This window comes from Podarcis gaigeae (assembly GCF_964106915.1).
Source record: "Podarcis gaigeae genome assembly, chromosome: 6".
Classification (NCBI taxonomy): domain Eukaryota; kingdom Metazoa; phylum Chordata; class Lepidosauria; order Squamata; family Lacertidae; genus Podarcis; species Podarcis gaigeae.
In genome coordinates, this window is record NC_139682.1 from 27,630,890 (window position 1) to 27,652,092 (window position 21,203).

The 21,203-nt window shown below is 45.6% G+C and overlaps 1 protein-coding gene across 1 annotated transcript in view; it reads right to left on the bottom strand.

Moving 5' to 3' along the window:
* Positions 1 to 20,026, bottom strand: part of SGK2 (serum/glucocorticoid regulated kinase 2) — a 477,666-nt gene extending 457,640 nt beyond the window's left edge. The window contains exon 1 of the mRNA XM_083746295.1: positions 16,689 to 20,026. The gene's annotated coding sequence lies outside the window, so the exon portion shown is untranslated. The remainder of the gene's footprint in view (positions 1 to 16,688) is intronic.
* Between the last annotated feature and the right edge of the window lie 1,177 nt (positions 20,027 to 21,203).

Sequence of the window (21,203 nt, forward strand, 5' to 3'; positions counted from 1 at the left end):
GGACCTGTGAACAACCTCTGAAGCTGGTCGCACAGGCAGCTCCTTTATTAAGCTTACCGAATTGAATTGGGTATCTTGACTGTAAAAGGCAGCACTGTGCAAATCCCAAGAGATGATACTTTTCTATCAGACTCCTTGTATGCATTGTTCCTACCATTTCATGACTGCAGGTCTCCACCAGGCCACCTGTTTGGTTGTTCAAATGCATCTTTTTCAGACCATGCTTTGTCTAGCTACACTCAATATACTTGAAAAAAAATTACTAAACCTCTCAGCGTGTTGTTAGATGAGACTGAACCTTGCAAGTGCAATGAACGAATACAACTCTTTTCAAAGGAACCCCTAAGATTCTGGTATAAGGCATTAAATTAACATAGATGGATTCTTCAGAGCTCACACAGGGAGAGCCAGTGTGGTGTAGTGGTTAAGAGCGGTAGTCTTGTAATCTGGGGAACCGGGTTCGCGTCTCCGCTCCTCCACATGCAGCTGCTGGGTGACCTTGGGCCAGTCACACTTCTTTGAAGTCTCTCAGCCCCACTCACCTCACAGAGTGTTTGTTGTGGGGGAGGAAGGGAAAGGAGAATGTTAGCCGCCTTGAGACTCCTTAAAGGGGGTGAAAGGCGGGATATCAAATCCAAACTCCTCCTCTTCCTCCTCCTCCTCCTTCTTCTTCTTCTTCTTCTTCTTCTTCTTCTTCTTCTTCTTCTTCTTCTTCTTCTTCTCTACAATCCAAATATAAAAAGCAAGAAGACATTCCAGAAACTTCGTCCTTTTCTCCCGTCAGCCCATTCATTTCTACAGAGACATTGTGATACACTAAGCTTTTTGCTCTGGAGTTGCTCTCCAGTCTTCTATTCTTTCAGGGCCAATGACTCAGGTTGTGAGATTTATAGGTTCATTTGTTGCATTATTTTTTTTTGTGACTTGTGTAATTATCCCAAGCTGTGCCAGGAACCCAGCCACCTTTCCCTCTGCAGAGATAAGTCTGTTCAATTGTGTTTTCATGATTAAAGGATCCATTCATTCCCTTGACAACACATAGAGGCGGACCTCGTTAATTCCCATCCCTTAGGAATCAACAATGTTACCAGTCCCCTTGATCTTTGGGTTAGTCCCAGACAGGGCAAGTATCCCAGTTGTGAAGGCATGGGGAATTATGTAGCTGAAATGGTTTTTCTTTCGTGCTTTGTAGCTTGGTCATTTCAGATAGTGACATCTTTGGCTTTCATCATTTCCCTTGAAGTAACAATCACTGTTCCTGGGTTACCCAGTAACATCTGTAGCCATAAGTTCATGCTATTGGCTGACATTTGTAGAAAGACTTGTGTAATGAGAACATAATAACTGCTTTCAAACCAAAGTCCAGTTCCAAGTTCTGTTCTACCAAAGCTGTCAAGTTTTACTAGTGCTCAGGCCTGGGAGCTGATTCTCAAGTTCGTCTATGCTCTGGTTCCCAACTTGATCTATCTAAAATGTCTTAAGAAGACAATTTATTTTAATATATTTTAAAAGTCTGTATGAACAAGAGGAACAAAAGAAACAGCAAAGGCAAACAAAAAGGAGGAAGTTTCCAGCACAGACAGGAACCCCAAGGAGTTGTCACCCACTTCCCAGCTAGACCCCACCCTCCCAAAACTGACCCCAGCTCTGAGCCCTCCTTCAGGAGTGTCAGAAACAATAGGCCCACATCAAAATTCAAATCTGGTGCAGCAAGTTCTTTTTTGAAGCTTAATATTCCCTCTTCATCTAGCCTATTTGGAGGAGGAGGCAATCCTCATTTGTGTGCTAAATCAGAGCCCTGAAAGTAACAGAGCCACCAGGTTCACAATAAAACCAACTTCTAGATGCTAAGTGCTGGTACAATAGCTCTGTTGGGAAATGATTTGCATAGCTTTGCAGGCTTAGCTCCACCTGCTTTGATTCTGCTGGAATCTTGCCGGACCAGGCTTCCTAAGTAACATCATGCTCTTGCTGGACAGTTTCCTGGATGCTTCAAGCTCCCTGCTTAGTACTTCCTCCTGCAGCTTGTGATCTCCTGTATCACTCTCTGAGGACTGGGATGTTGATACCAGCCTGAGGTGAGCCAGGAGTCAGGAATCGGGAGACAGTAGTCAGGACCAATGAGCAAGGCAAGACCGAAGGACAAAACAGGAGAGAAGGTTGAGGACCAAGCCAGACAGCAAATCAGGGCCAAACCAGGAAAGAAGACTGAATAACATATTGGAACTGGAGATGAAACCAGGATGCAGGACTGAAGTCAGGAGTTGGGACCAATGAACAACCAAGAACACAGGAACACACCAGAGCCTAGGAAGACATTGTTGTTCAGGCAAGGCTTGGCTGGAAAAGGAAACCCTTTGCACTCTTTCCTACCCAGACAAATCTAGAAGTGAGCCTGGAGGAGTAGAGCCACGGCAGAAGGTTCTTTGCCATCACTAAGATGAATGCAACCTACAGTTCAGTACAGCCACATGCATATTCCAGAGCTCTGGTGGAAAGGGGCACATATGTTAATGATGATCATTCTCTGTTTGTCTCCAACATCTGATAAAGGCACGCTGTTCCTGACTATGGAGATCTCATTTAGCAATCTTCGCTATTCTGCCTTGTGCCTGTTAGTTACTGTATTTGCAGGGACGTGGGTGGCGCTGTGGTCTAAAAACTGAGCCTCTTGGGCATGCTGATTGGAAGGTTGGTGGTTCAAATCCCCGCAATGGAGTGAGCTCCCATTGCTCTCTCCCAGCTCCTGTCAACCTAGCAGTTTGAAAGCAGGTCAGTGCAAGTACATAAATAGGTACTGCTGTGGCAGGAAGCTAAACGGTGTTTACATGCACTCTGGTTTCTGTCACAGTGTCCCGTTGCACCAAAAGCAGTTTAGTCCTGCTGGCCACATGACATGAAAAGCTGTCTGCGGACAAACACTGGCTCCCTTGGCCTGAAAGCGAGATGAGCGCTGCAACCCCATAGTCGCCTTTGGACTTAACCGTCCAGGGGTCCTTTACCTTTTACCTTACTGTATTTGCATTAAAAGAAATGGGGCAGGTTAGTCATGACTTCACTTAAGTTCCCTTAATGTCAATAGCATTAGTTGAACCTAGCTCCTATGTGCTCTGGATTCAACTCAGTGTTTGGGGAAGAGATGACAGGCAGTAGCAAGCACAGCTGTTAAGTTATGTAGTGCTATTTTAAAGAGCCAAGGTGCACTCCATTGTCTCTTGAGACAGATGGATACCAACAATATACATTGAATTAAACTTTAAAGGAAAGCACATAGGAAGGAAGCAGTGTTAGAAGCTGAGATATGAAAGCTAGGAGCTAAATGGCACCTTAAACCTAGGTTATGGGTGCTGCAACTGAGTGTCTAGGCAAACTTTTTTATAACAAGAATACAAAGCTGAAAATAAGTGAATTGCAGCTCAAACCGTATATTCATTTTTCACATGGTCTTGTCCTCATCTGAAGACTGCAAAAAACAAAACCATACTTCTCCTGCCTGCCCCCCTAATATTCTTATGTGGGTCCCTTCTCCAGGCCTAAGAGAGTGGTTGGAAGTGGGGAGGCAGAAAAAGGTCCTCCTTTCATTCCACTCTGCAGCTTTAACCTGAAATCTTAGGCTCAGTACTGCTCCCAGAGCTCAGAAACTGCTTGCATTAATGAAATTCCCAGTCACAAAACACACCTAGAACAATGGGAATTTCGAACGCTGGAAGTAAGCTGCTTTATACTGAGTCGGACTATTGGTTAATCTTGCTCAGTACTGTGTATATTGACTTGCAGCAGCTCTCCAGGGTTTCAGACTGGGTATTTCTCCCAGTTCTACATGGAGATCCTGGGGGCTGAACCTAGCACCTCTTGCATGCAAAGCACAGGAAGTTACAACTCTTCCCTGTTGTTAAGCTATGGCCCTTTATACCTTGTCTCAGGCAGCAACTCTCATTCACCAGTCACTTAAGAATAATCTAAGATCATGGTGGAGCACTGACTTCCTCGCCACATGGCTACTTGCAGCATGCAAAGTGATTCACTGAATGCTGAAGGTCCTATTTTCCATTGCAGGGATTGATCCCGAGAAGCTGAATTAAAACATGCAGTGATTTGAAGGCCAGTTCAAACAGAAATAATTCAATAAACAGGTTGTCACAAGAAATGCTTTATGACTCAATTGTTTGGCGGTAGGGGAAAGGAGCCCGGCCGCGCTCCGAGACTGCGGAGGCCGCGGCCCCAACGAAAGGGGTGGTGGGGAACAAACGGGAGGGGAAGAGAGCCCGGCCGCACTCCGCAACTGCGGAGGCCGCGGCCTAAAGCAAAACAGGGTGAGGGGAGGGCTAAGGTGGGTAGAAGAACCCGGCCGCGTTCCGCGGCTGCAGAGGCTGCAGCCCCCACAAGAATTCGGGGCCTAGTAGCCGAAAAAAAGGCAAAGCCTCCCCCCGGCTAGAGGGGAGGTTGCCCCACACCACCCTGCCCTCCTCCGAGAGGGGTTTTAGTAAGAAGGGAGGGGGGGTGAAGAACAAGAGGAAGCAAGAATTGAAGGGAAGAAACCGGGAAAGAATCAGGAGAGAGCGGAATAAATGAAAATAAAGAACGGAACCAGAGAAAAGGGGGAATAAATGAGGCACGATACAACCGTCTCGAGCGTAGCTGCTCCTTGATCCGGTGCAAAACGGCCAAGAGTACGTGCCATCGTCTGGCACCTATATTTATATCCTCTGACCCCTCCTCCGAATTGGCAACACTCAAAAATCCCCAGCAACCCAATTAACCCTTTAAGAGTTTGGATTCCACCAAATTTGCCTAGTCATGAGACAGTGGCCTGTTCTCCCAACCGCAACACGTGCTCTCTGCTAGTGAGAACACGCTTTGTCACAAGAAATGCTTTATGACTCAATTGTTTGAAGTGCTGCTATACTCACAGGCTTGGGCAGGAGGTCTCCTTTGCTGGCAAATTGACAAAACTGGAAATAAATGTGTACATTAAATGCCCACCGAAGCACAGGAGACTCCATCAGAGCTCCACTGAGCTGCAGTGAGGCACTACCCAATGGTCAAGTGTTGCAGGGGTTGGAATAGTTTAAGTCCCAAGACATTGTTTGGCCTCTGTGAAACCAAGCAGGCCTAGATCTGGTAAGTGCCTATATGGGAGATTGTCTGAGAGCTCCATGCATGCCCTCATGATGGAAGAAGTGTGAGGTGTCATCAACAGAAAGCAAAACAAACATCTTCTGAAGCAACTGAGTGACCTGGGGTTGAGAATCCTTTGTTCAGATGGTTCCTGTTGATTTTGGGTTTTGTTGTTGTAATGTTCCTGTAGGAGTGGGTTGCTTGGCAAGTAAGCAAGCAAGGAAAGAAGAGCTGAGCAGCTCTGGCCTGCTTTCCAGGCATTGAAAATGCCTTTTTGCTCCAGCAGCTCAAAGCACCATTAACTCTGCTGCAACTAAAGCTCTCAGATGCTTATGAATCCTCAGCTCATCAGTTGTTGACAATGGCTTCCCTAGCAGGCAAATTTTGGGACTTCTGAATGGATGTGAAATGTTCCTTTTCTCAAAGAAGCACGTGACAGCTTTAATTCTGACAAGTGACAAACCTACGTTGGAAATTGTAGCACTGTAAGAGCTATTTGAAGCAGGCTACTTGGAGAGGTGGTGGGCTCTCCATCACTGATAGCATTGAATCAGAGGTTGGGTGGCCATCTTTTGAGGATGCTGTAGCTGCATCCTGCCTTGCAGGTCCTGCACTGAGGAGGGTGCTACACTAAGTCACCTCTAAGGTTATTTCCATCTCAAAAATTCTATTATTTTGATACAGCATTTATTTTAATGGTAGTCCACTGGCTGATAAATGGCCAAATTCATAAAGCATGTGCAGATTGGCAGTAGAATAAAAGAAGAGTCCTGCTGGTGCTGGGTCAGACCAAAAGCCCATCTAGTTTAGCATTCTGGTCCCACAATGGCTAACTATGGAAAACTCATAAGCAGGACATGAGTGCAACAGCACTTTCCCCCCTACAATTTCCAGCAACTGGTGTTCAGGAGCATTACTTTCTCCAACATGGGGCATAGAACATAGCTATCATGGTTAACAGCCATTGATAGCCTTATTTTTCATACAGTGGTACCTCAGGTTACATACGCTTCAAGTTACAGATTCTGCTAACCCAGAAATAGTGCTTCAGGTTAAGAACTTTGCTTCAGGATGAGAACAGAAATCATGCTCCGGCGGCGTGGCGGCAGCAGGAGGCCCCATTAGCTAAAGTGGAGCTTCAGGTTAAGAACAGTTTCAGCTTAAGAACAGACCTCCGGAATGAATTAAGTGCTTAACCCGAGGTACCACTGTACGTTTGTCTAACCTTCTTTTAAAGCAATTTAGATTGGTGGACATTACTGCATCTTGCTATAGCAAGTGATGTAGACCAGAGCTATTGTATGAAGAAGTGCTGTCTTTTCTTTGTTCTGACTCTCCCACCATTTAGCTTCATTGGATGACCCCAGGTTCTAGTATTCAAGATAGGGATAGAAAGCCTCTCCATATCTGCTTTCTCTGGAGCTGTGAATGATTTTCAAAACTACACAGATTTTAACCAATGGTTTCAAAAGGACACTTTTCTTGAGGGTGAGGTATTATTAGAATTCCCGAAGAAGGCTGGGTGTAAGGCTGCTGTACTACTATATTTTAAGAAATTCTTCGTGAACTATATCTTACGGCCTAGGTGTGAGTGAAAATCACTCTGAGGTTAGAGCAGTGAATAGACTTATAAGATGATAAAGAAGCAATAACTCTAGTAAAAAAAGTGAGAGGCAGTACTCCTGAGTATTTCTCCAGTCAGCAAAGGTGTTGATTGAGAAAGGAATTGCTAAGTAGAGATAAATGGAAATGAGCCAGACAGGATTTCTCAAAATAGAGGAGACAGCAGGTAGTACTCCTGCTAAATTGTCTTGGTCTTCTTTTGCTTCCCCTGCTAGTAATGAGCTCCCAGGGATAAAAAACGTAGTTAACATATTTCAGTTTCCCCCTTTGCAAACTTGTACTTAAGAGAAAGAATAGGTTGTTAAAAATATGAGGTGTTGTGACACCTCAGAGATACTGCTATGTCTCTTGAGGAAATGCAAAGTGATGGTAGCAGGAATGGTTGGTGCAATGGGTTAATATTTGAAATCTGAAAATTTGGCATCAAGTTAACAAATGTTTGCACTCAGCTCTGATTCCCAAGGTCCACCAGATGATGGTCATTAGGTTCTCCCCCGCCCCCTTGTATTAGGATAACCTGAGATAGGTTTGCATGGAAAAGGGAAAAAACATGAACAGAGCAGATACGTACAAATAAAATGCAGATGGGACGCATCCAGGCACATATACATCTGCCAACCTATACACTCATGCACGCGGATGGCTCTGTGGTCTAACCACAGAGCCTAGGGCTTGCCAATCAGAAGGTTGGTGGTTCGAATCCCCGTGATGGGGTGAGCTCCCATTGCTCGGTCCCTGCTCCTGCCCACCTAGCAGTTCGAAAGCACGTCAAAGTGCAAGTAGATAAATAGGTACCGCTCTTGCGGGAAGGCCAACGGTGTTTTTGTGCGCTGCTCGGGTTCACCAGCAGTGGCTTAGTCATGCTGGCCACATGACCCGGAAGCTGTACGCTGGCTCCCTCAGCCAGTAAAGCGAGATGAGCGCCGCAACCCCAGAGTTGTCCATAACTGGACTTAATGGTCAGGGGTCCCCTTTACCCTTTACCTTTACACATATATACCTGCAAACATATACATAGCAGATTTCTGCACCTACCATTTCTAATTGTACAGTTGCTAGGTTTGGGGTGTTGGGAGGGCATGCTGCTATTATTCAGCCATGATTCTGGAATAATTTCATTTTTTTCATTTGTGTTGTATGTGAACAAACATTGTTCCAGTTCCTGTGAGGAGGGGTGGTTGGTGGGAGGTGGCTTGGGAGGCTATTTCACACCACTTCCCTCTGAGCAGTCAGTCTGCAAACTCAGTTCATAGAAGAGATATGGCAGAGAGGAACAATGGTACTGAGTCAAAGTACTGCCCATGAGAGCCACCATCAGGTGCAGATGAAATCTTGATCACAATAACCAGGTTTGCCATGGGTAAGATAATAGTATAGTTCCTCTTCTAATCTCCTACCCTTCTAAAAGATTAGAATCCCAGAACATGAGGCATTAAGATCCAGTGTAATGTAGTGGTTAGAATGTTGGACTAGGACTAGGAGACCAGCTTCCCAATCTCCACTTGGCCATGAAGCTCACTGGGTGACCTTGGGCTAATCTTGCCTCTCAGCCTAATGTAGGATTGTTGTGGGGATTGCAGAGGGGAAGAGCCATGTGCTCCATCTTGAGCTCCTTAGAGAAAAAGGTGGTATATATATGCAATAATAAATAAATCCCTACCACCATTCCAAAGCCACGAAAAGGCTATCCATGTTTATGAGGATATTCAAGGGGCGTGGTGGCTACAGCCAAGGCACATTTCTCAACGTGGGCTCAACTCGAAGATTCAGGAGAGTGAAAAGAAAGTACTTCACACAGTCCATAGTTAAACTATCAAATTTGCTCCCACAGGTGAACCACCAACTTGGATGGCTTTAAAAGAGGATTAGACAAATTCATGGAGGATAAGTCTGTCAATGGCTATTAGCCACTACTAGTTTCTGGTTGGCCTCTGTGAGTACAGGTCGCTGGACTAGATGGGTCAGTCCTGATCCACCAGGCTCTTATGTTCTTATGTGTATGCTACTGCATTTTAATACAATGTGAGGTCGTTTGGGAATAGTGCACCATGGAAAAGTGGCACGTAACATATTATTTAAAAAAAATTCTTTGAACCTGCCCTGGTCAGACAGCAAATGTTCAGGGTCACAGACAACTTATTGTGGGGCTGGATTGAAGATGAGGCCATCTTGTCATTTAAAGTGACTGCTGCATTTTTGGGAAATGCCATAAGCTACAGTAGGAAGGGAGTGGAGAGATAGGTGGGTGGATCTTTCATGTTGACATATAAATCTAGGCATTTTTTCCCTTCCAGGGCACTCCACATGGATTTAGGGGAGGAATGTTGTAGTGATGTTTGTTTTCCATTAGGTTCATCTTCTGTGAGGTCTGCCTAGGAAAGGCAGTGGACAATTGGTATCCTCCCCAATCATTTTCTGTTTCCTAACAAATTAAAAATCAATATTTTAGCCAATTTGTTCTCTCTCTGCTTGCTTGCATGTTTTTTCTTTGCCCTCACTTTGTGCTGGTTTGGTTGTTTTATTTTGCAAACTTTTAGGAGATCCTGGTACAGGTTCCTTCCTTCTACTTTCCCTGTCCCTCACTTCAGTTTGTAGTGCTTCTTGTAGGATTTATCTCTTTATTTCATTTATGCTCACTCATTTTGATGTTCTCCTTTTTGTTTTGCTAACTGACCAACTTAATATGCTTAATACTGCTTAATGAATGTTTCTGTCTCTGTGGAATCAGAGAAACAGAATCTGTGGATCATGTTCTTTTATACTGCAGTTGGTAGAAACCTTGAGGGAGGCTGGTTTTTCATTTCTCAAGAACTCTACTTGGAAAACCCTCTGAAATTCTGATACTCTTTAAGGGATTACTCTTCTTACATTAGCAAGCAGGTAACTTTTTTTTCTTTTTGTCCTCAATACAAATTATGAAGCAGATGGTAAAGTATGAAATTCCCTTTGGCTCCTCTGTGAAATGTATCTGTTATTTTACTACACTAATTAAGTTTCCTGTGTGTATCTGCTTTTATTAGTCTATGGCCAGAATAAAATCTATCTTGGTTTAGATTTATTATACATCACTTTGATAATTTTGCAAGATGGGATTAACAAATATAATAAAGACCACTTACTGTTTTGATGGCATGGAAAGGAGTTTTTAACCACTACCACCTGGATCAAAGTAGGGTACCCTGGTAAAGGGGTCCAAGGGAAAGAATTATGTCTGTATGCCCAGATGGGGGCTGATGGGCCATAGAATCCCCAAATTGTATCCTGGGCGGGTGACTCGTATTTATGTGTGTCATATGGTATCCTTAACCCAAGATTGACCCTGATGAAGTAATCAGCCAGCAATTGTGTTGGTTGATTCGGGTTACATACCCAATGCCTATGCCAAAGCCTACTGACATCTATGAACAACAAGGTTGTGGCCATTTGAATCCCAAAATGTTGTCATGTCATTTATTACTTCCTGTGCCCATCGCCCAGCAACCTCAGATTCACTGTGACTGCATCCACAAATAAATATTACATGAACAAGGTTGCAGACAGCTGATTTGAGTCTCGAGTAGGGTGGACAAAGTTGTTTCCATATTCTACATTATTATACAACAACCGCTGCCACTATAAACATTTCATCTAGATTATCATTTATTGGGTATCATACAGCACTCCTGTTCCACTTGCGGAAGAGATTTGCTCTAGCAGAATGGAACTTTACCCTCCTCCCTCCTGTCGACCACAGTACACACTCAAAATCAGTTGTGGGGAGGGTGAGAGACCCTCCAGAGAAAATTTTTAAGGGCTGGGGGGGAAAGAGGTAACATAAGCACTGGTACACCAGTGGAACTCCGCTGACGATGCTTTGGATACAACAAAAAGTTACTTGTTGCTTTTCTTCCAGGATTTCAATCATATGATGATCTCTTTGCCCATTTTATTCACACAACAACCTTTCTTCCTCTCTCCTCAAATATAGAGTCTGAATATCCATACAAAAACAGCACTGAAGTGCCAGTGGTTTTGTGAAACAAAATGCAGTAGTTATATCTGTTGTCCTTTATAGGGTTGCCACCGTTTTCCTGGCTCCTGCTTCCTATACTTTATTATTATTATTAAAAATTGTCTTGTTTTACAGAGGTATGTGTAATGTCTCTCATATTTTTTCCATGTAACATTTTTACAAATCAATTTCATTTGTTGAGACATTAGTGGGGGGGAAAGGGGTGGAGGGGGGAAGATGGGTGGGGGTGGGGTGGGGTGGTGATGTTTCTGTTTTGCTTAATGTATGTAGGGTTTCGTGTCAGCGTTGCTCGTGACAGTTCTCTGCTGTTCATTTGTGTTTCTTTGGTGGTGAGAGAGGTTGGGGTTGGCCTAGGGTGTGGTTGTTTGTTTGTGATTGGCTGTGGTGATCTTTGTTTTCATGTAGAACTCATAACCCACCTACTTTCAGCAGCCAGAAACACCATAACCAGACACTGGAGAGACCTGTCAAGAGTAAGCATGGACCAATGGTACCAAATAGTATGGGAAACAACCTTACTAGAAAAATTAACCAATAAACTGAAACTGACATGGGGACAAACAGAAGAAGACGCCTTTACCCCGGTATGGCTCCCCTTTATCACATACACAGCCCAACAAGACAATGACAATAACCCACCAACAGCATACAAATCAATATGGCTAACCTGATCCAAAACACCCACCCACCCCTCTTCCTATACTTTTTAAATAGCCACTTAGTTTGCTGTTTCATGGCATGGGGATTCCACCTGCAACTGACTGCAGATCATACTGTTCTTCAATACACAAGAATAAGGCCTAATAAAAATGTTGGCCATCCTACCCACCACAATCCAGCAAATAATTGTGGCACCCTGAAGATACATTTTTGGAGAATCACCTTACACTTTTGATCCCAACCTGTAGGTGGGGATTTTTTCCTTTCAAGTTGTGTGAGTATGATCTGAATCTCTTCATAGTTCATCTAACAATATGCTCCTGGCATATCTCCCATGTGAATAAATAATACAGGGTAGAAATAAAAACTGTTAGACTAACGGTGTTGATGTGTTGATAAAGTACAGCTATGAACAAATGTATATAAAGAAACAACATTTCCTACAACATTAAAAAAAACTTCAGTAAAGAGAAGCTAGAACCTCTGTCCTACCGCATCTGATCTCAGTCCTTGCGGGTGTATTCAACAAATATCAGATTTTGGTCACAGTTGTAAAAATCTGGGCTCCAAGACATCATGAGTAGAGGTTTTTCTTCTGAATAAATTGTCCTTGCCTCAACACAAGATCATATTTCCTTTGCTCATTATAACCTTTTTCATACTATTAGATCTTCAATATATCTGTTATCTCAAAGGCGTTTGCCAACTCTTAAAAAAAATTAAAAGATAGTGTTTCCATAGAAACCTTACTGAGATCTAAGATCCAGTGTTCCTCATCATTCCTTCTACGGAAGGAACTTTTATTTTAGTGTGGTGTACACTGTTAGGTTTGTCTAAACCTAGCTGTCTCTGTACTGTGTGTTCTTAATTCCTTGTTCTCTTATGCATTAAACCTGCAGCTTAATTTTACCATCACTGTACTGTAATCATATTTAGCTGAAAGCAATCTGCTTTGCCGCTTTTGAATATTTATTAGAGGTCTCGTTCATTCATTGAATCCATTTCCTGCTTAAAACTGGTGGCTATCCAAAGTGAAACTCTCATTAGTGATGGCTGCATGCGTGAAGATTCTACACACGCTAGGGGTGCTGATTCACGAGTAAACCTACTTGGTTGGAGGAGAGGGAGAGGGAGATTTAGACCTTACTTGTAGTCAGCAATGAAGGAGTGAAGCCAATTCCTTGTCCACTGATGATTTGTTAATTATTCTATATTATTCTATAATATTATGTTCTATCATGTTATTTGTTATTTGTAAGCTGCTTTGGGATTTATCTGAATGAAAAGCAGCATAGAATAATAGTAGGGTCTACTCTAAGTATGACTCAGGTTGCATTTCTAACCCCCACCCCCTCTCCTGGGAGTACACTCTACTGAATTCAATGGGACATACTTCTGATAATTTGATTCATTCTTAAGGAAATGTTGAAGTAGTGAGGTCTTGTGTAGGAACTGAGCTATCTGGAATGAATTTTTTAAAAAACCCAAATATTAATAAATAATTTTAATCAATCTGAACTCATGGCTTGGATGAAGAAATAGCTAGATGATGCAAAACATGTAGTTTGGCAAGCACAATTTTTCAAAAATGGTTTTCCGTCTCTCCAAATTTTATATGCTGGTGCTCAGCATAAGCTTGTGCAAATACTTGGTGAACAACTAAGATAAACATTCAAATCAAATATTTATTGCATTTTTGGATTCTTATTTGCTAATTCAGGTCCAGAATCTACATTCAGCTTCTAGGCTTGGGAGATGATGTTAGCAAAGGGATTGTTTTCATTAATGAATTAATGAATATTGAATGAATAAACTGATAATTCGACATTTTATATTTGTTCTTCTGATGCACACATACTGGTTAATGTGAGATTAGCTTATCCAATAGTTGTTGTAACTCACCTTTGGTAGTTGCATAGCGCAGTGTATGGATGAGTGAACATTAATGATTTAAGTTAGAGTACCTGGGGTTAGTTTATTTCTAGAAGTAATTAAAACTAATGAAGACTCGCTTTGTATCTGTCACGGAAATTTAGTTCATTTGAGACAATATTACTCTTAGAATCTGAGCAAACAAGCTATTGGCAAAGAAAACTCTATACAACAAACTTCTTGCTTTATTTTCGGCCTTTCCTAAATAGATTATTCAAATTGAGAATAAACAGTCGCAGCTGAGATTCGACCTGCTTGTGCTGCTTTATTCCAATCTATTAGTATATGCAGATAGCTACGAAGCAATATTCATCAACAAATATGCAGCAAATCTGCTAAGGCTATAAAAACGTAGACACGCACCTGCATTCATATTTTTGTTCTGATGCTAGGCGGGGATTGTTGCACACAAATTAGAAAAGGGAAATGTTTGACCCTGATAGCCTCTTGGTGGGATTAGAGGCAGGATTCCAATAGAGAAAGAGATGAAATAGTTTAGCAAACTTAGTTTATGCCATGCATATAAAATTACCCTGCTTTGCTTCTGCAAAGGTGTTGGAATGAGAAAGCCTCAGCATGTTGAAAACGTGACACACTGGCTTTTCTTCCTTTCTTTTTTTAAATAGCCTTTTCTTACAAAGAAGACATTTGTCTATATTAACATGGTGACAATCTGAATAAAACCTTTTAAAGCAGGACTTTAATTATGAACACACATGAGTTTACAGGAAAACCTGAACTGTTTAGATCATTTGTCTGTAATGAGCTTATAGCCATCAACTAAAAAACCAATTTTAGAATACATTGGTCCAGCAAATCATTACTGAGGATGGGGCATAAAAGAGATGAATTGTTGCATCTTCACAAAATCTGATAATTCTTTGGTTTGGTAGCAGGGCTGTTTCAGTCTGTTTCTAAGAGGTAATGCTCTGCTTAAAATACAAGGTTTGCAGATTGACAATCCTCTTGGACCTGGCCTTGCTGTTGGACGCTCAGAAAAATGCATTGGGCATGGGCATGGGCATGGGCTGGTACACCAACTGTACCTATTTTGGGGGAGGCTGAACCCAGCCACCATGGGCGTAGCCAAATCAATAAAAATGCATAGCTAACTAAGGTTCTCCCCCCCCCCAACAAGAGACCTGCCCCGCAACAAAAATCCTGGCTATGCCCATGCTATGCCCACAGTTACAAATACCTCTGTTACATCAGTTGGTCCAGAATGAATCAACAAAGATGTTCACAGAAACATGGTTGAATGAATAAGCTTACTAGACCCATTTCATGTGTACTGGTTACCAAAATGATTCTGGGCCCAGTGTTTGGTTATTACCCATAAAGCCCTCAATGACTTGAGTACAGGGTACCTGCAAGACTGCATCATCTCATATCACCTACCTACACCTTAAGATCTGAACCCTGACCTGGTGGATGTTAGTTTAGTGGGGCTATGGAACTGTCTTCCACAGGAAGTACATTGACACCCCCTCTTTTTAAAAGCTTTTTTCTGTTTAGGTGGCTTTTTATTATTAATGTTTGTTATTTCAGCCAACTCCACTGCTTCAATGCTATGCTCTTTCTGGTTTTTTTTTTTTTAAGTTTTAATGATAGAAATAGAAATACTTTGTAACTGTACCACTTTTTTACAGTGAGATTAAACGAGCCCCCCCCCCCCAATCTCTCAGTCCTTGTTACATTCTGTGTGCTGTCGTACGACCACCAACCCCAAACGTCAGTTGCAATGTGGCTGTCTTCCATTCAGCATTCAACTTAAGCTGCCTCTAGCACTACTCAGGTAAGTGGAAAGATGGGATATACATATTTCTAACAAATTTTCTGTTGGGAAATTGATAGTACTCTTACAGTAAAAATTACTATGAAATGCAGCACCTTTAAATAAATATAATATACAGTGGTACCTCAGGTTAAGAACTTAATTCGTTCTGGAGGTTCGTTCTTAACCTGAAACTGTTCTTAACCTGAAGCACCACTTTAGCTAATGGGGCCTCCTGCTGCCGCTACGCTGCCAGAGCACGATTTCTGTTCTCATCCTGAAGCAAAGTTCTTAACCCGAGGTACTATTTCTGGGGTAGCGGAGTCTGCAACCTGAAGCATCTTTAACCTGAAGCGTCTGTAACCCGAGGTACCACTGTAGTTCTTTATTTATTGCCTTGTAACAAACCATAATATACTTGTATTTCACAGAATATGTATCAGAGGTGATGTGATTGAAGATTTGTCTATTTCTTTATAGATGAAGGGCTACTTTGGGTTCCATCTTCTGTATCATTCTATGGATTCTTTGTGTTGTATTTTGGGGGGAACTCTGCAAAAAGAGGCTGGGTTGCCCTCTAAAAATAGCCTTGATCACAGAACTCCTGTATTAATCTCTGAGGTTTTGAGTTCAAAGAGATATTAGTTCAAAGGCCCAACATTTAGAAGGTATTTGTCCTTCAGAGTATTTTGCTTTTAGCTTATTCAGTTCTGAGTCACTTCAACATCCCCAGGGTATCTTTATATTACTGCAGCATTCAGTATTGCACTACCCTAAAAAGTTGTGGTCTTTGGGGCATAATTGAGCGAGGTGAGTAATAGAAATTCATTCACCCCCATATAGCTGTAGGTGGGTTTTTATAGGGTTGCTCCAAAACATTTTGCTGAAGGAAAAGATGGTGCTTCCTCACCATTCCACATGCATAATCTGAGTGGGCTGGTGGTTGAATTTTCTTTGAATTCTGTCCGTGGGATTGCATCACCTGCACCTCAGTTCCACAACAGAGAGGAATGGCCAGCAATGCTATTTTTCTAGAAAAAGAGGTGCCAGAACTCACCACGAACACCTCCCTTGTTCTCTTATAATGACAATGGCACTCACGTGAGAGGTGCTGGAACTGAGTTCCAGCGAGTTCTGGCTAACTAAAAGCCCCAATGGCTAGGCAGCTCAAAAAGAACAGCCCAGAGCTTCTGCCACTGCCTTCAAACATCTGCCACCTGAGCTTAAAGGTAAGGCTGGTGTTGTAAATAAAAATATGCCCTTTTCCCTTATGGGGTATCCAAGAGCCCATACAGAGTCCTTACAAAAGGACTCTGTAGGAGAAAATAACAGAGGCCAACCAGAGAATATTGAGAAGCAAAGCAGCTAGTAACCTTGATCTTTATTGATCTGTTGCAACAGGGTGCTCCCCTCACACGCAGGAGAGGAGGAGGACCCCCAAAAAAGCTGTGCAAGGGTTTATAAAGACTTTTGAAATTCCCATCCTCTAGATCAAGACCACCCCCAGAAACATTATGCATACATCACAGAAGGGGTGTAACCTAAGACCACCCCTCAGATACATCCCACCTTGTTATGTACTGAACAATAGGATCCAAAAGGCAGCAGTCTGATTGGTCCTAGAACAATAGGATTCAGAATGCAGCAGTCTGATTGGTCCTAGAACAATGCAGCAATATGATTGGTTGGCAGGAACCACCCAATCATGCTCCAGATAGAAGTGAATCCACAACCTGATTGGCTTACAGTAGAATTCCAGAATTAGCCAATCATGTGCAGCCCATTGTGTAAATAATGTATATAAAGCAGATACTTTGAGGGGACTTTCATTCATTCCTCCTCACCACTATGAGCTGAATAAAGAGCATGAAATCACTTTGCGACTCTGAGTATATTTCACTGGCGACGAAGGTGGGATCCCGCTGAGCTGACTGCCACACACAGCACCGCAGCACCGCCACCTGCCGCACCGCTGCCTCGCACCGTGTATCCAGGCTTCAGCTCTGGGACCCAAGGAACTCAGAATGGCAACCGACAGCAGCTTCTCGACGTTCAACCCAGCATCTGGAGACTGGGAAGCGTACGCCTCCCGTTTCACCTTCCTCCTAGAAGCCAAAGGGATCACCGATGAAGAAGACGCCAAGAAGAGGGCAATATTCTTCAGCGTCTGCGGAGAGGAGACGTTTGAAATCGCCCGGGCTCTCCTTGCACCTGAAGACGTCGCTACTGTTCCATACAAAACAATAATGGAACAGCTGAAGGGGCACTTTTCGCCACAGCCCTCCCTTCTACGCAAAGCGGCAAGCCCCTGGGGAAACCATAACTGGGTTTGTGACCTCTCTCCGCCAAGCTGCCCGGTTCTGCAACTTCTCAGAGCTGGAGAACATGCTTCGTGACCGCCTCGTCGGTGGCCTGAAGGATGAGAAGCTGCAACGACGCCTCTACGCTAAGAAGAACCTAACGTTCCAGGTCGCTCTGGAGGAGGCCCTGGCAACAGAAGCTGCCGAGAGGTCGACGCAAGAGGCACGGCCGAGCCAGCCGTCCCAACCGAGGGTCCACCATGAAGACCTCACCAACGACTCAGGATCCGACAGGGAGGAGGTGCACCGAGTACAGCAGCGCACTCAAGCAGCCCACATACCACAGCTGCCTCAACTAGAAGGAGGGAACTGCGCAAGCTGTGGAGAAAGTCACGAGAGGAGGACCTGCCGTTTCCGCAACGCAGAGTGCAGGCAGTGCAGAAAATTGGGACACATCGCCCGGGTGTGTCGGGCTCGGCCCACCCGACACCAGGCATCAGATGACCCATCCAAGAGTCCCAGGTCCCGGGGCCCAACGCACCAAGGCAACTCAACGGAGCTCACGGACTTCCAGGTATACCAGTTGCCCCACCCCAACGTAGAGAAAATTTATGTAGAGGTACGGATAGAGGGGGCCCCATGCCGCATGGAGCTTGACACAGGTTCAACTCTATCCATAATCTCGACAAGGACCTTAAGGAAACTGTGCCCTACTGGGGGTCCCAAACTCAGACCGGCCCCATTCACCCTCCGGGACTTCCAGAAACGTAAGGTCCCCACAATGGGGGTGGGGACCTTCAAGGTGCAATACAGAGGGTGGACGCGGCAACTGGACTTGCTTGTGGTCAAGGGCCCCTACATTAGCTTACTGGGATTGGCATGGTTTGGACCACTGGGGCTAGCCATCACCGGGGTGAACCACATGAGCTTACAAGTGGACGTGGACGCCATATGCAAGGAATTTCCGGGGGTTTTCGATGGGAAATTGGGACAGTATACGGGCCCCCCCATTGCTCTACAGCTTGACCCTGCAGTACGACCGGTCAGGCTCAAGGCCCGCCGGGTCCCGTTCACCCTGAAACCCCGTATAGATGAGGAATTGGACCGACTCGTGGAGCAAGGAGTGCTGGAGCCGGTGCCTAATGCCCCCTGGGAAACCCCAATCGTCACACCCGTCAAGCCTAATGGTTCGGTCCGCATCTGTGCAGACTACAAATGTACCATAAACAAGGCCCTCACGGCCCATGCATACCCAGTGCCAGTGGTCAGCCATGTCCTTGCCACCCTGGCTGGGTCGAAAATTTTTGGCAAGCTGGACCTGGCCCAAGCATATCAACAGCTGCCAGTAGATGAGGCTACAGCAGAGGCACAGACGATTGTGACGCACAGAGGAGCGTTCAGGGTAAAGTGGCTGCAATTCAGGGTCAGCGTGGCACCAGGCATATTCCAGAATCTAATGGACTCTCTCCTTAAAGGGATTCCTGGTGTCACCCCCTTCTTCGATGATGTGTTGATTGCCGGGCCCACACCCGAGGAGTTTGAGGACCGCCTCCGCACCGTTCTGCACCGTTTCCAGACGGCGGGTCTCAAGGTGAAGCGGGAAAAATGTCTACTAGGAGTGCCTCAGGTGGACTTTCTGGGATTTATGGTGGATGCAGAAGGGGTCCACCCAACTGGGGACAAGGTACGGGCCATTTGTGATGCCCCAGCGCCCAAGAACAAGACTGAACTTCAGGCCTTCTTGGGACTATTGAACTTTTACCATTCCTTCCCCACAAGGCGGCGGTAGCGGAGCCCCGACACAGACTCCTGGACAAGCGGGCTCCTTGGGTGTGGGGCCAGTGCCAGGAGGCTGCATTCCAGGCAGTCAAGGACTTGCTTGTCTCAAACTCGGTCTTGGCACACTTCGACGAGAGGCTGCCAGTTGTGCTAGCATGCGACGCCTCACCCTATGGCATTGGCGCTGTCCTGGGACACCAACTCCCGGATGGAAGAGAGGTACCGGTGGCATACATTTCCCAGACACTCAACGAAACCGAGCGGAACTACTCGCAAATCGACAAGGAGGGTCTGGCAATCGTGAAGGGAGTAAAAAAATTCCATGATTTCTTGTACGGGCGGCCCTTCACTGTGGTGACTGACCACAAGCCGTTGCTGGGCTTGTTTGCCCCCGAAAAGCAAACCCCTCAAGTGCTGTCTCCTCGCGTCCTCAGGTGGTCAATTTTCCTTGCCAGCTACCAGTATGCACTGATTCACCGCCCTGGGAAGGCGATGGGCCATGCGGACGCCCTCAGCAGGCTACCACTACCGGAAACAGGCCCCGACCCAGCACCTGCACAAGAGGTTATGAGCCTGGAGCTGCTTCCCGACCGCCCCATTCAGGCACAAGAAGTTGCACACCATTCCAAGAAAGATAGGGTCATCTCCCGGGTCCTGGACTGGGTGTGGAGGGGATGGCCCAGCAGCAGCCCCGGGCCAGAATTCGCCAGCTACACAACCCGCAAACATGAACTGTCAGCCCACAAGGGGTGCCTGTTATGGGGAAGCAGGGTCGTTGTTCCCCAGCCCCTCCGCAAAAGGGTCCTCACAGCCCTACACGAGACACACCCAGGGGTAGTAAGAATGAAAGCCCTTGCCAGGAGTTATGTGTGGTGGCCGGGGATCGACAGAGAGATAGAGGCCTGGGTCAAACACTGCCAGGCCTGCCAAGAATCCCGCCCAGATCCCCCAAGGGCCCCAGTCCAGTCCTGGGAGTCCGCCCGAGCACCATGGTCACGCCTGCATGTGGACTTCGCTGGCCCCTTTCAGGGGAAAACATTTTTCATAGTGGTGGACTCCTACACCAAATGGCTGGAAGTCGCACTGGTACCGTCCACTTCTACGTCCGCAGCCATCCGGGTACTACGCAGGCTGTTTGCAACCCACGGGCTCCCTGACACTCTCATCTCAGACAACGGGACTGCATTTACGTCAGGAGAATTCCAAACCTTCACAGCGCAGAACGCCATCCGCCACATCCGTTCGGCACCATTCCACCCAGCCACCAATGGCCAAGCAGAACGCATGGTGCGGACCACCAAGGACACCCTTCGCCGCATGACGCAAGGGGATTGGGAGTACCGCCTTGCCACATTCCTTCTAGCACAGCACAGCACCCCCAGCTCAACGACTGGCCGGAGCCCCGCTGAATTACTAATGGGTCGGCGCCTTGCAATCAGATTGGACCGCCTTCACCCCGATAGAGCTCAGGATGAGGTAGGGGTGGGGGAAGGCAGGAACACCCGGACCTTCGAGGCCCAGGACCCAGTGTACGCAAAGAATTTTGGGGCAGGCCCTGCATGGGTACCCGCCACAGTCACCAGGGTCACTGGCCCCGTGTCGTACGAGGTGCTAACAGATGGGGGGCAATGCTGGCGCCGCCACTGCGACCAGATACGGTGACGATTCCCGGGAGAAAACCAGGAGGAGGAGGACAGGTCAAGGGAGTCCCAAGGGAACAGTGGGGCAGTGAGGCCCATAGAGCAGCAGGGGCAAGCAGGAGAGGCAGAATCAGTAAATACAGAGAGGACCCGTGAGGCCGAAATGACACCAGCACCAGAACTACGACTGAGCGAGCAGGTTGCACCAGACCAAACAGCCCCATCACAGCCAGCATCCTTGGAACACGAGCCAGAACCTGAACCCTGGACCAGGGAACACCCCAGGCCGCAACGCACACGTAGGCCGCCGGCGTACCTTGAGGACTATGAATGCGACCTCCCGGGCAGGACTGGAACTTAGAGGG